This window comes from Schistocerca serialis, chromosome 6 (assembly GCF_023864345.2).
Source record: "Schistocerca serialis cubense isolate TAMUIC-IGC-003099 chromosome 6, iqSchSeri2.2, whole genome shotgun sequence".
Lineage (NCBI taxonomy): Eukaryota > Metazoa > Arthropoda > Insecta > Orthoptera > Acrididae > Schistocerca > Schistocerca serialis.
This window is the reverse complement of record NC_064643.1, coordinates 653,077,425-653,089,910: the sequence shown is the minus strand read 5'-3', so window position 1 is coordinate 653,089,910 and position 12,486 is coordinate 653,077,425. Positions and strand designations below refer to the sequence as shown.

At 42.2% G+C, this 12,486-nt stretch overlaps 1 protein-coding gene across 5 annotated transcripts in view; it reads right to left on the bottom strand.

Moving 5' to 3' along the window:
• Positions 1–12,486, bottom strand: part of LOC126484409 (G1/S-specific cyclin-E) — a 141,664-nt gene that overhangs the window by 38,549 nt on the left and 90,629 nt on the right. The window contains exon 1 of one of the 5 annotated variants that reach the window (XM_050107912.1): positions 5,223–5,279. The exons of 1 other annotated variant lie outside the window; for it this stretch is intronic. The gene's annotated coding sequence lies outside the window, so the exon portion shown is untranslated. 3 more of the 5 variants (XM_050107914.1, XM_050107910.1, XM_050107913.1) reach the window with 3 other exon arrangements.

Sequence of the window (12,486 nt, the reverse complement as noted above, 5' to 3'; positions counted from 1 at the left end):
GGAGAAACATTCCAGAGGTAAAATAGTCCCTTCTTTGGATCTCCACGCAGAGACTACTCAGTGGAGGGGGTACTATCTTGAAATCATGAGACATCAAAGAATAGATATTTGTTATGGAGAGAAGTGTGGGGACGAGGGAGGGGGGGGGGGCAGGGGAAAGGCAGAAACTGTAGAGGAAGACCAATTTTTCACTACAGCAAGCAGGTTCAAGTGGTTTGGTAGTTATGCAGAGATTAAGAGACTTGCATAGGATGAGTAATGCGGTGAGCTCTATCGAAGTAGACTGAAGACGGCAACAAGAAAAATGTTGTTTTCATTAGTCCAGAAAAAAAGAAAAAGATGAAATTACTGAGTGAATTACAGCGCATCATAGGCTTGATCCTGTTGATATTTTTGAAACAAGGGGTAAACAAACCAAGAAATAAATCGGATAGTGAAGAGGCAAGTACCCTCCACGCAAACAAGGATAACAAATTCACATGATAATGTGATATTCATAAAAAGGCTTACATGGATTTCCACAATTTTGGCTTAAGATGACATTTGCAATACCCAGATACTGCTTTGTTTGTGGAAGAAGGGCACCTGTCCCATGGTTGATGTAGGTATTTCTAGTTAAAAAAAAAAAAAAAGACTGAAAAGCTGTAGTTAACTCTTCTGTGTATGTATGTATGTATCTGTCTATATGCCATCTACTATTGTAAATTGTGCCATGTTAATTATGTGTGTTCCACCAAGTGTGGCAGAACAGACTAACAGTTTGTACAACAATGACTAACAATCTGTAAAAATTCTCTCAACATTCCTGTAAAACTGTTCTTCAGAGGCCAACAATGGATCAATGTATCACAAATTTCTCCTGTGCCTGGAGTGTCCAATTCACAATATTGATGTAATTGCAAAGTGTACAGCACTACAAAGATATCTTCATGCCCATCTATATGTTTAGTTCCCATCATTCTGCAGAAGGTGCAGAGAACTGGCATCAATTCCCAGACGGCCCAGAGATTTTCTTCACTCAGGGACTGGGTGTGTGTTGCCCTAATCATTTCATCCCACTTTCACAAATGCAAGTTGCCACAGTAGTGTCAAAATAGACTTATCAGGTGGCCATACAACCCCAGACATGCTCTCCCAACCAATGTCATATAATCATTCCATTTCTCATGGTCCAAAGTGTTGTGGATTGGCAAGAGAGCCAACCCACTATGAGAGGAAGCCGAAAGGCACGCGTTTTAGCTCTCACAGGCTGGCGTGAGGTCTGGAACAGGTCAAGGAAATGAGACTAACAAAAAACGTACGTAGCTGCTGGAATACTTAACTTTAATCCATAATTGGTGAACATTGCTCTTGACGGCACATGTTTTACAGCATCAATAGTAACTGGTAATGGCGCCATGCTAAGTCGTAGCAAATGACGTAGCTGAAGGTTATGCTAACTATCGTCTCAGCAAATGAGAGCGTATTTTGTCAGTGAACCATTGCTAGCAAAGTGGTTATACAACTGGGGCGAGTGCTAGGAAGTCTCTCTAGACCTGCCGTGTGGCTGCGCTCGGTCTGCAATCACTGATAGTGGCGACATGCGGGTCCGACATATACTAACGGACCGCGGCCGATTTCAAGGCTACCACCTAGCAAGTGTGGTGTCTGGCGGTGACACCACACAAAGAAATGCATCAGCAAGTGAAATAAGGAAACTGGCAATGAAAGAAGAGAACTAAGAAGATGTACAAAATTTCTGGTGCTCATATGGTGGTTGCTTTTGTCAGCAATGTAGCCAAAGTGTTTGATGATTCACAAGGAACTGTGTCAAAGACTTCCACCACACACAGGGAAAGCAGAAAACATCATCTGCTAAGTTGCTACACAGATGAAAGTGTATGTTGAGTGGCCATGAAAGACAGTCATTGAAGAGGATTGTGATGTTAAATAAGAAGTCAGCTGCAAAAGTCACTGCAAAACTGAATGGCTCACTTGCAAACCCTGTCAGCACCAAGGTAATAAAAAGGAAGCCCCCTATGCAGGAAGTTGCAGGACACATTGGAATTCCAAAACCACTAATCAGTGATGCAAATGCCCAAAAACATTGATCTGAAGCCATAAAACCTGGACTATGGAGCAAGGGAAGACTATCATTTGGTTTGATGAATCTCGTTTCATACTGTTTTCAACTCCTGGCCGAGTTTATGCCCCACGAGTGAAACACGGTGCGGGTTCAGTGATGATTTAGGCAGCCAGATCATGGTATTCCAGGGGCAACATTGGTTAGTCTGCAAGATGGCGTCACTGCCAAGGATCACGTTGCCACTCTGGCTGATCAGGCCCATCCCATGGTATAATGTTTGTTGTAAAAATTGCCCCTTGTTCACGCAGCTTGCATCCTCCAGGACTGACTTCGTGAGCACAAGGATGAATTTTTGTATCTTCCCTTACCACCACTCATCAGATCTCAATATTACTGAACCTTTGTGGTCTATGCAGAGAAGGGTGTGCGACAGCTGTCCACTTCTATTATTGTTACTTAAAATTGCAACTATTTTGCAGGAAGAATGGTATAAGACATTTGAAAGCCATAGAGAGTATGTATTTATGTGGAAACTAATGGCAATGCTTTTCTTCCATCATATTAAGCATGATAATGTGTTGTCTTTTGTGTTTCCAAATTTTTGCCCACACCCTATATATGAAGACCGAGTCCTAACCCACAACAGCAGTTTGAGTTACTGCACACTGTATCTGCTTAATTTTAAAGACGAGAACATAGCTGCAATAAGATAAATTTGTACTGTTGGTAGTTTTCATTGGTGGCATAAATCTAACAGATTGTTACAAACTAGCATGTGATGCTCTCAACAACAGACTGTGAAATCAAACAACCTCACAAAACTGAGGGTTACCACATACTTTTGCCAATTCCTTCATATGTTACTGATGTAAAGTCCTGGTCTGTCTTCATCACAAGGTTTTTAGGTGTGGTTCTCTATTAATAAAGACACTGTACTGGTTTGCACAACAATGTTAGTCTAAAACTGATTTCATATTTCTAAATCATATAACCATAAAAAAGAATGAGTTTCTTCTTATTACAAGAGATCAGTATTTCACTGAAAGTTTTGCAGTAACTGCAGTAGGCTTCATGGTTCTCTGGCATCCTATACAGCCCTGATTTTATTGGTTTACAGCCTATTAATCATTAAGACCCTTGAAGAAAGGACAAATGTTTTTACAGATTCAGAGTTTCCAGCAGTGATGGGAAATAAGACAACTATCAAAAAACTAAAAATATTGTAAGAGTCAATTCATAGACAGAATGCACAATTTGCTACTGACAAGCAACTTATTGATGGTAAACTTCATTACACACTGAAGAATCTTAGTAAAGTTAATTAGTCTTGTAGATAGTGGCAATTTACTATTTCCTCTCATACTTACAAAATTTTGTCATTAAGACTAGTGTCATTTACAAACTGTAAAATCTTTCAGGAACATGTAGTGGATTACTACTAAAAACACCCACAACATACTGAAATTTATTACTATTATAGAACAAAAGCATTACTTTCCCCGTCTTTCTTGAACCATGAAGTTTGTGAATCATCCTACATACAAACCACATCACAAGCTACACTTTCACAGTCATATGGGATAGAGCCACCAGTAAGTTGGCCAACAGAACATACCATCTAATCTTAGAACAAGCACAATTTCATTGATGCAGCTGGACAGATTGGCTTCCACTATCTGCAATTCAGTCAAAATATGAAGAAGTGAGTTTTCCTATACTAAGTGCTGGGCATTGGCATCATACAAACCAGTTTACACAACTGTCTTTAACAAACCAGTAGTGTAAACCAATTTTTGAGAAAAATTCTGCTTTAACATTTGTCAGTACAGAAGTCCTACAAGTCTGTCTTCAACAGTTTATACACCACCACCACCACCACATATTGTAACAATAACATTCTCATACGTTGTTTCTTAAAGCTTGAAAGAATAAGAAAAAGTGCCTCTAAGGATTTTGGGTGAGAACTGGTGTTATGTTCCTTCTGAATGGAATGAACCAGAACAAATATCACTACCATAAAAAAAGCAGATATTTGACATTACAGGTCTAAAATGCACTCTTCTTACTGGCTAGATACCATGCATTTTTACACATTGATACGAATCAAACCGCCAATAAAGCAATTTGTAACGACTAAGGCAGCACCTACCTACCGGTGTACATTTACAGCGTATTACTGTCTGGTTTTATTTCTGAATTAGCACAAACTAAAGCGTATACCTCTAAAAAACAATTGTGCCGGAACAAAAGCTTACTTGTTTATTTAGGCCCAATTACCGCTATAAAAAGCTATCCTCCTCCACGAATTCCCCAAGTAGCGAACCGTAAAAATGGGCGCCAAAATGTGCTTCCAAATTCGTTTGTACATTCATTAACGATACATTTAGAAATACGTTGTCTTTACTAACGAATTATATGGTAAAACCCATCAACCTCCTCAACATACAGCAAATTTTAACATAAACATTCCACATTCTGGCGCCAAGTGCTCAACGCCATTTGTCGTGACGAAGTTAAGCAATGTTAGCCACTTTTGTAGTTAAATCACATATTCGCCAATATTCAAAGAAAATAAGTTCTTGAAATAACAACCGGTCCAACTATGACTTATTTCAAAGCTTAATTAGCCTGTAAATTGCACCACAGATAGAATGGAAGTCTTCCCTCCATACGTGGATCGCGCGCGAAAACACTATACATGTTCACACCCATGAATAGTGTTCTGCTGCTTAATTTTACAAAGAATGTCCAATTACGGTTGGAAACTTACATGAAGGATTATCTGTGTTAATGAATAACCTGAATACTGTCAACGAAGAAACACACAGTCAACGAAAGCATTAAGGGCCTAAACGAACTAATATAGAAGCACTCTTAAACATAACATTTACAAAAATCTTAGTTTATAGCCAGCTACCTCATCGTAAGCATAACAGAAAAAATAATGTGTTAATAATTTCCCAAACAAATACTTACACGGCAGACGCCGACCGTTAGTAACTTTTGTAATGATGCAAACGATGAAAGTATAATCCCATTTTTAATAAAGTAGTTAGTCTTACTTCCGTCGTGTTATTTACTGAGCCACATTTGAATAAAAAAGGTACAAAACCTTACCCCAACCAAACATACACGAAAATACAAGCACACTCCTCACCTCCACGCCGTACCAGCGCTGTGTTAGAATGCTATGGCACTGGCGAGTGCTGTGGTGGGGAGAGAAAGAGACGGGGATGTATTTTGAAGCTGTGCAGTATCTGATTGGTGGAAACGTAGCGCGGCGTAAGTTCGTCAGCTGGCGCTCAGCTGATCGTTCGCATTTGTTTTTAAGCTCAGGCGGGAAAGTCTGCTACTGGCCGACAAACGTTAACAGCGGGATAAAGCTTTCCATTAAATTTGGGAACGAATAAAATTACTGATCCTAAATGACAAAAGAAATGAGCCGGGACAATGTTAGAAGTTCATCGATAGAATGTTGTGCCTAGGCTAGACAGTGAATTCTGCGATAAAGCGCATAAAATGAGTCTCTGCTTCAGCTTAACGCGCGAAATGCTAACTCGTCTCTGGATACTCACGGAGTTTTGTCCGAAATCGCTACAGCCATTTACATCGTTCCATTCTTGTAAGCAGAATTAGACGTTTATTTATAATTTATTTGCATTTCATATGTTCTGTACCTTGTTGTACTCCCTGAATTTCTTCCTAGTTCGTTTAAAATGACACAGATCTCTTCACTTTTTATGAACATCCGCTGGATCTATATGAAATAAAACGTGGAGCACAGAATGGGACAAAGCTGAAATTTCTTGCAAAAAGGTGAAAATCGAGCTGTTTAAAATCCGGCCTATTACGGAGCTCGGCTCTTTTCAGCCAAGTTATGTTCTGCTGTGCACTTCTATCGAAAGGGAATAGATACATACCCAAAAATAAACAACGAATGAAAGAGAGCAAATAACCCATTGCGAATATAATGCTTCCCAGCCAACGACATCCGCAATACAGTTACGCAGGTTCAAATGACTCTGAGCACTATGAGACTTAACTGCTGAGGTCATCAGTCCCCTAGAACTTAGAACTACTTAAGCCTAACTAACCTAAGGACATCACACGAATCCATGCCCGAGGCAGGATTCGAACCTGCGACCGTAGCGGTCTCATCTAGGCGTACCTCTGCATTATCCATTCCATCATCCCTTGAATTAAAGTTTTTAGCTGAGCTCCAGACATAGGTTTTCATATATATTTTTGGAGGTTAGTAGCTGTTTATTTTTATAGAAAGTCATTTTGCCTTGCTCAACCCTTGCTACAGCGTCTTTGTTTCATATCCCTTTTTCTCGCATACGTTATTAACAGTCATTTGTGACAGCAGAAACTCAGATAACACGTAGAAAAAGAGCCTAATAACTAATACATTTAACTTATTTTTAAATTTGCTTCTATCTTCTGTGTTAATTGCATACGTTTTTTATCCGAATATTGGACTCCTATGTGTTCCTACAATGCCGTGTCATGACAGAGCATTTTCTTTGTCGGCATATATTTATGTTTATTGTTTTGCATAAGCAGAGTAGATGTACAGGGACCCAAGACTAAGCATTTCAAAAGATGAATAAGACCACAGAGCTATTTTCAGTTATTAGCAGTGCTTGTTTCGGTGGAATAACTGTTTTGTCAATTTAAACTCAACAATTTTTCCGACGCACTTATGGCGCTAGCACAACCTCTGTACCTTCGTACCACAGCTCCTGTAAAAATCGAGATTATAGGAGATCATAATTGTCTTCCTCTACGAGTAGGAACGAGATTCTCTACGCTTTCTTAAAACATTCCACGATTTTTTTCTTTATTTTTGTCGAAAACTGGAATTTTAGTCTTGTACTGTAAACCTGTCCATCTCACAAGTCTTGTGAGCAGGCTGTGTGCGGAGTCTTCATCGTTACTTCTCATGCTTTTCTGACGTATCTCGTCTGTTCCGGGAAAGTGAAAATAATGTCCAAAGTTATTTCGAAATATACGGTTGGCAACAAATTGTAAGGATACAGTTTCTGCTCCCAAATTCTTGTAATAATGTCACGTACATTACGCATTAGTTATGGCTATATTCACCAACGATGGAACAGCATCATTTAAAAACTATTTATTCCAGCTGAGTCCACCAGGATTTGAAGCAATTTTTCGCGAGAAATTTCACAGCTTCCTTCTAGGGTAAACCGCTCGAATCAGCAGACCGTAGGAAAGTGGCGTCACCGTCGTGAAACCGAGCGAGGTAGCGCAGTGGCTAGCACACTGGACTCGCATTCGGGAGGACGACGGTTCAATCCCGCGTCCGGCCATCCTGATTTAGGTTTTCCGTGATTTTCCTAAATCACTCCAGGCAAATGCCGGAATGGTTCCTTTGAAAGGGCACGGCCGACTTCCTTCTCCGTCCTTCCCAAATCCGATGAGACCGATGACCTCGCTGTTTGGTCTCTTCCCCCAAACCAACCAAACAACCGTCGTGAATCACATTAAACCCTTTTAGGGTTTTTTTTCGCTCTGATAGTGTTACGCACCCACTTGTTCCGGCGAAGCTCAAAAATGGGTCTCAAGGTTTCTATATGCTGTCTTTGAGCGAGCTAACACATCTTTATCAGCTCGTACGTCCCCGCTGGAATTTTCGGACACCAGTCCCCTCTTCCCTACCTTCACGTAATCATATTCTACAACCGCTAGGCTGCTTCGTCTGTTTACCAGTCACACACTTTCATTGTGGCTGGGTGATTTCTCGTTTCCACCTGGGAAAAATAACATGCAGATGGTGAAAAGTACAGAAATGACTCAGAAGCACGTTCAGATGAGTCACGAGGAGATAGCTGAAACGACTCCTTACTCCCCACCCCGTCCCACTGGACACACACACACACACACACACACACACACACACACACACCGTTATAACTAGCATAGGCAAAGTTCGCTGCAGTGTCTGATACTATGTTTAGATTGACTGTAAAATTCGGTTTTCCGTAAATCGATTTCTGAAAACCGCTTCTGGTTGCACAATATAAACATTGGATAATCAATTCTCCGAATATAGTTTCAGATCCCACAGTTGATTTTCGCTCCATGTAAACGATCTGCTGCATTTCAATTTTTATTGAGCTGTGTCAGCTTGCTACTTGATTTTTAAAATGTTGGTCATGTGGCGGAAGTGAGTGTGTACGGACTGTAGGAAAATAAGACTATTGCTCTGACCAGGAAGTTATTCACTTCCTTTATCCAGCTGAAGAGAAACATATTGTACATTATGTTGTTAATCTACATCTGCATCGATACTCCGCAATCCACCTTGCGGCGCATGGCGGAGGGTATCCCGTACCGATTCCTTTCCTGTTTCTCTCGCAAATAGAACGAGGGAAAAACGACAGTCTACATGCCCCCGTAAGAGGCCTCATTTCTCGAATCTTTAGCGCAATGTGTGTTGGAGGCAACAGAATCGTTCTGCAGTCAGCTGCAAATGCCGGTTCTCCTAAACTTTCTCAATGGTGTTCCTCGAAAGGAAGGACTCCCATTTGAGTTCCCGAAGAATCTCCGTAGTACTTGCTGTTGCCGGCCGGAGTGGCCATGCGGTTTTAGGCACTACAGTCTGGAACCGAGCGACCGCTACTTGCTGTTGTTTGAACCCACCAAGTAACACGAAAAAAAAAAATGGTTCAAATGGCTCTGAGCACTATGGGACTTAACATCGGAGGTCATCATTCTCCTAGAACTTAGAACTACTTAAACCTAACTAACCTAAGGACATCACACACATCCATGCCTGAGGCAGGATTCGAACCTGCGACCGCAGCGGTCGCGCGGTTCCGGACTGAAGCGCCTAGAACCGCTCGGCCACTCCGACCGGCTCCAAGTTACAAAACGGGCAGCCCGCCTCTGAATTGCCTCGATGTTTCCCTTTAATCCGACCTGGTGCGGATCCCAAACAATGGAGCAGTAATCAAGAATAGGTCGCACTAACATCCTGTATGTTGTCTCCTTTACATATGAACCACATTTCATTAGAATTCTTCCAATAAACAGGAGTCGACCATTCGCCTTTCCTACAGTAATATGCTCGTTCCATTTCATATCGCTTTGAAACGTTACGTCCAGATATTTAAACGACGCGACTGTTGTCAAGCATGACACTATTAATGCTATATTCGAACATTACTGTTTTTTTGCTACTCATCCGCATTAATTTACATTTTACTACATTTAGAGCTAGCTGCCGTTCATGATACCAACTATAAATTTTGTCTAAGTCATCTTGTATCCTCCTAAAGTCAGCCAACTTCGACACCTTACCGTACACCACAACATCATCAGAGAACAAGCACAGATTGCTGCCCATCCCGTCTGCCAAATCATTTATGTACATGGAGGATAATAGCGGTCCTATCGCCCTTCGCTGGGGCACTTCTAACGATACCCTTGTCTCTGATGAACACTCGCGCGTCGAGGACAGCCTACTGGACTCTATAACTTAAGAAGCCTTCGAGCCACTCACGTATCTGTAAACCTATTCCATATGATCACATCTTCTTTAACAACCTGCAATGAGGCACCGCTTTCCGGAAATCTGGAATCTGCCAGTTGCCCTTCATTCATTGTTCGCAGTACATCATGTGCGTAAAAAGCAAGCTGTTTTTCACAGGATCGATGGCTTCTAAAACCATACTGATTCGTGGACATAAGCTTCTCAGTCTCAAGAAAGTTTATTATATTCGAACTGAGAATATACTCAAGGATTCTGTAGCAAACCGATGTTAGGGACATTGATCTGTAATTTTGCGGGCCTGTTCTTTTGCCCTTTTGATATACAGAAGTCACCTACGCTTCTTTTCCCGTCGCTTGGGACTTAGCACTGGGCGACAGATTCGCGATAAATACAAGCTAAGTAAGGGGCCAATGCCGTAGAGTGCTTTTTGAAAAACCGAATTGGGATTCCATCCGGATATGTGACTTATTTGTTTTCAACTCCAGATGTTTCTCTACGCCAGGTATGCTTATTGCTACGTCGTCCATACGATAGTCCGGTCGATAGTCAAGCTACGGAATTTTTGCACGATTTCCTGCGTAAACGATGTCGCGAACGTGAATTTTAAAACTTTGGCTTTCGTTTTGCTACCTTCAACTGCCACACCAGACTGGTTAACAAGTGACTGGATGGAAGACTTAGGCCCACTTAGCGATTTTACATAGTACAAAAATTTTCTCAGTTTCTCTGCCAGTTCTTTTGCTAACGCATATTTTACCGAATTAGCTCACTTGAACAGCTTGGCAAAAACCTTGCATTTGTAAAGCCATTCTTTTTTAGTGGGCGAGGCTTTCGCACACAATCAAAGGCTGCTGACCAAACATTTGCTAATTCTGTGTAGATGGCGTGTGTCTTCACTCATTCGGAAGTTTACTACCCAATGCTAGTCTCCAATATGTTTAGGGTACGATCAGCGGTTGCTTCTCACATTTTCCTACAATGTCCGTGGTCTACGCGGGACTGACAAAGTAGTTTCGCGCGCAATTAAATGGCGCGGATAAAATTGTTAAATATCTCTTTCTGAGCGCCCTCTTGCTCCTCTTCCTTACGAATTCAGTGACATTCATAGAGAAATTGTAGTATCACTTTATTAAATAAAACAAAAATGAGAAGTAACTGATAACCTCACTTCACCGTGCTGACCAAGTAGGAATGTAGAGACAGCATTCGTGTAAAACAACTGACGTTCGGAAAACCGATATGTGACAGTGTTAGCAAAATCGATTCAACGTGTAAACACGAGAGCGAAAATCGCTTGGCGAAATTCGAGTTTAACCACCCGAAAGTTGTGTCGCAAGTAAATGTAGCCCCAAGGGTGAGCGCGGAGGTGTGACACACCGCGTTCAAACACAAGCCAAGGAAGTGCGAGCGGTCTGCATCTTGCGAAGTACAACAGCAGTACAGCAGCGCCGTCACGACGACGTCAGCCCCACGTCACGTCACTCCCGCGCGGTCAGGTGGGGCCGACGCCTGGCACGTGCGTAGCAGAGGCGCGGTGCTCAGCCAACGGCAGCATTCCTGGGCCTGGCGGCTCCCGTTTTTTGTGCGCATGCGCGTGCTCGGCTGTCTGCCTCCTGCAGACTGCGTCAACTGCAGCGCGGCGCGGCGGTAAATTTAGAGTTCATTCATTTGGCCCGGAGGACGACGTCTGGTTCCGCCGGCGCCCTCTCCCCTTCCCATCCTCCTGCCCCTTCAGCCGTCTGCTCCAAGATGCCCTGTGTCAGTGACTGTGACGACCGTGCAGTTTCCAACCACGTACACAATACTCGTTACTGCTGTCGCTGGAGGAAAGACGGGGTGCCGCTAATTACAGCACTCGCTGACATCTATTGTGCGCCGGTGCACTAAACAAATATGGCGAAAAAGTACCCTAACGCAGGCATAGTGCTCGACACAGACCCAAAACTATTGCTGTAGCGGGGAAAAAGTAAATCAAACGGGTAGTCACAATTGATGTGCGGTGTACGGTACTGTGCAGGGTTGCCTAACAGTCGGGCGATATGCTGCCACTCCGCGTTTCAGTCCTGCCTATTTCATCTATATCTACAGTGTACAGGGTGTTCGGAAATTCCCGTTACAAACTTGTAGGAATTGTAGAGGGGAGTGAGTACATGATATTTTGAATAGAAACCCATGCCCGAAATGTCGTCCAACGACACTACAGAGCTTCAAAATTACAGGCGCCGCCCTGTGAATGTTGTATATATACAGAGTGATCCCGTGATTATGCAACAGCCTTTCTAGGGCGATGGAGAAGAATAAATGTATAAATTTAAGGTAAGGGTCCCTGTGACGGAAACGAACGAGTCGAAAGTTATAAGCACAAACCTTTCCGATACCTCTGACGGTGGAATATACGTACTGGTACAGTCGTTGCTAACAAACCTCCAGATCGGTACTAAACGTTGTGTGTCGATACAACACCGATTTAGTTCGTGCTGTGTGCTGTCGTCCAATAGGAGATGCGTAAACGATAGTTAAAAGTAACACCAGAAACTATGAAGTAGCGGATAACCGTCTTTGTGAGTTCCTACAGAGTACATTTGTATAGATAGGTGTGGTGTTATATGTACAAATGTACGCTATAGGTTTGCTTCTTTCAGCTAACGAAGCGAAAGCAGACTGCCAAAAGAACATTGCTACAAACTCCGAAACGTCCCTTTACATTGCAGAAAAATGTCCTCCGATGTAACAATTTCGCTTGCAATATGTTAAAAAAATCACTATCAGTGGGTTTCAAACTCGGGATCTTTAGCACGACAAAAAAAAAAAAAAAGGTTCAAATGGCTCTGAGCACTTTGGGACTTAACATCTGAGGTCATCAGTCCCCTAAAACTTAGAACTAATTAAACCTAACTAACCT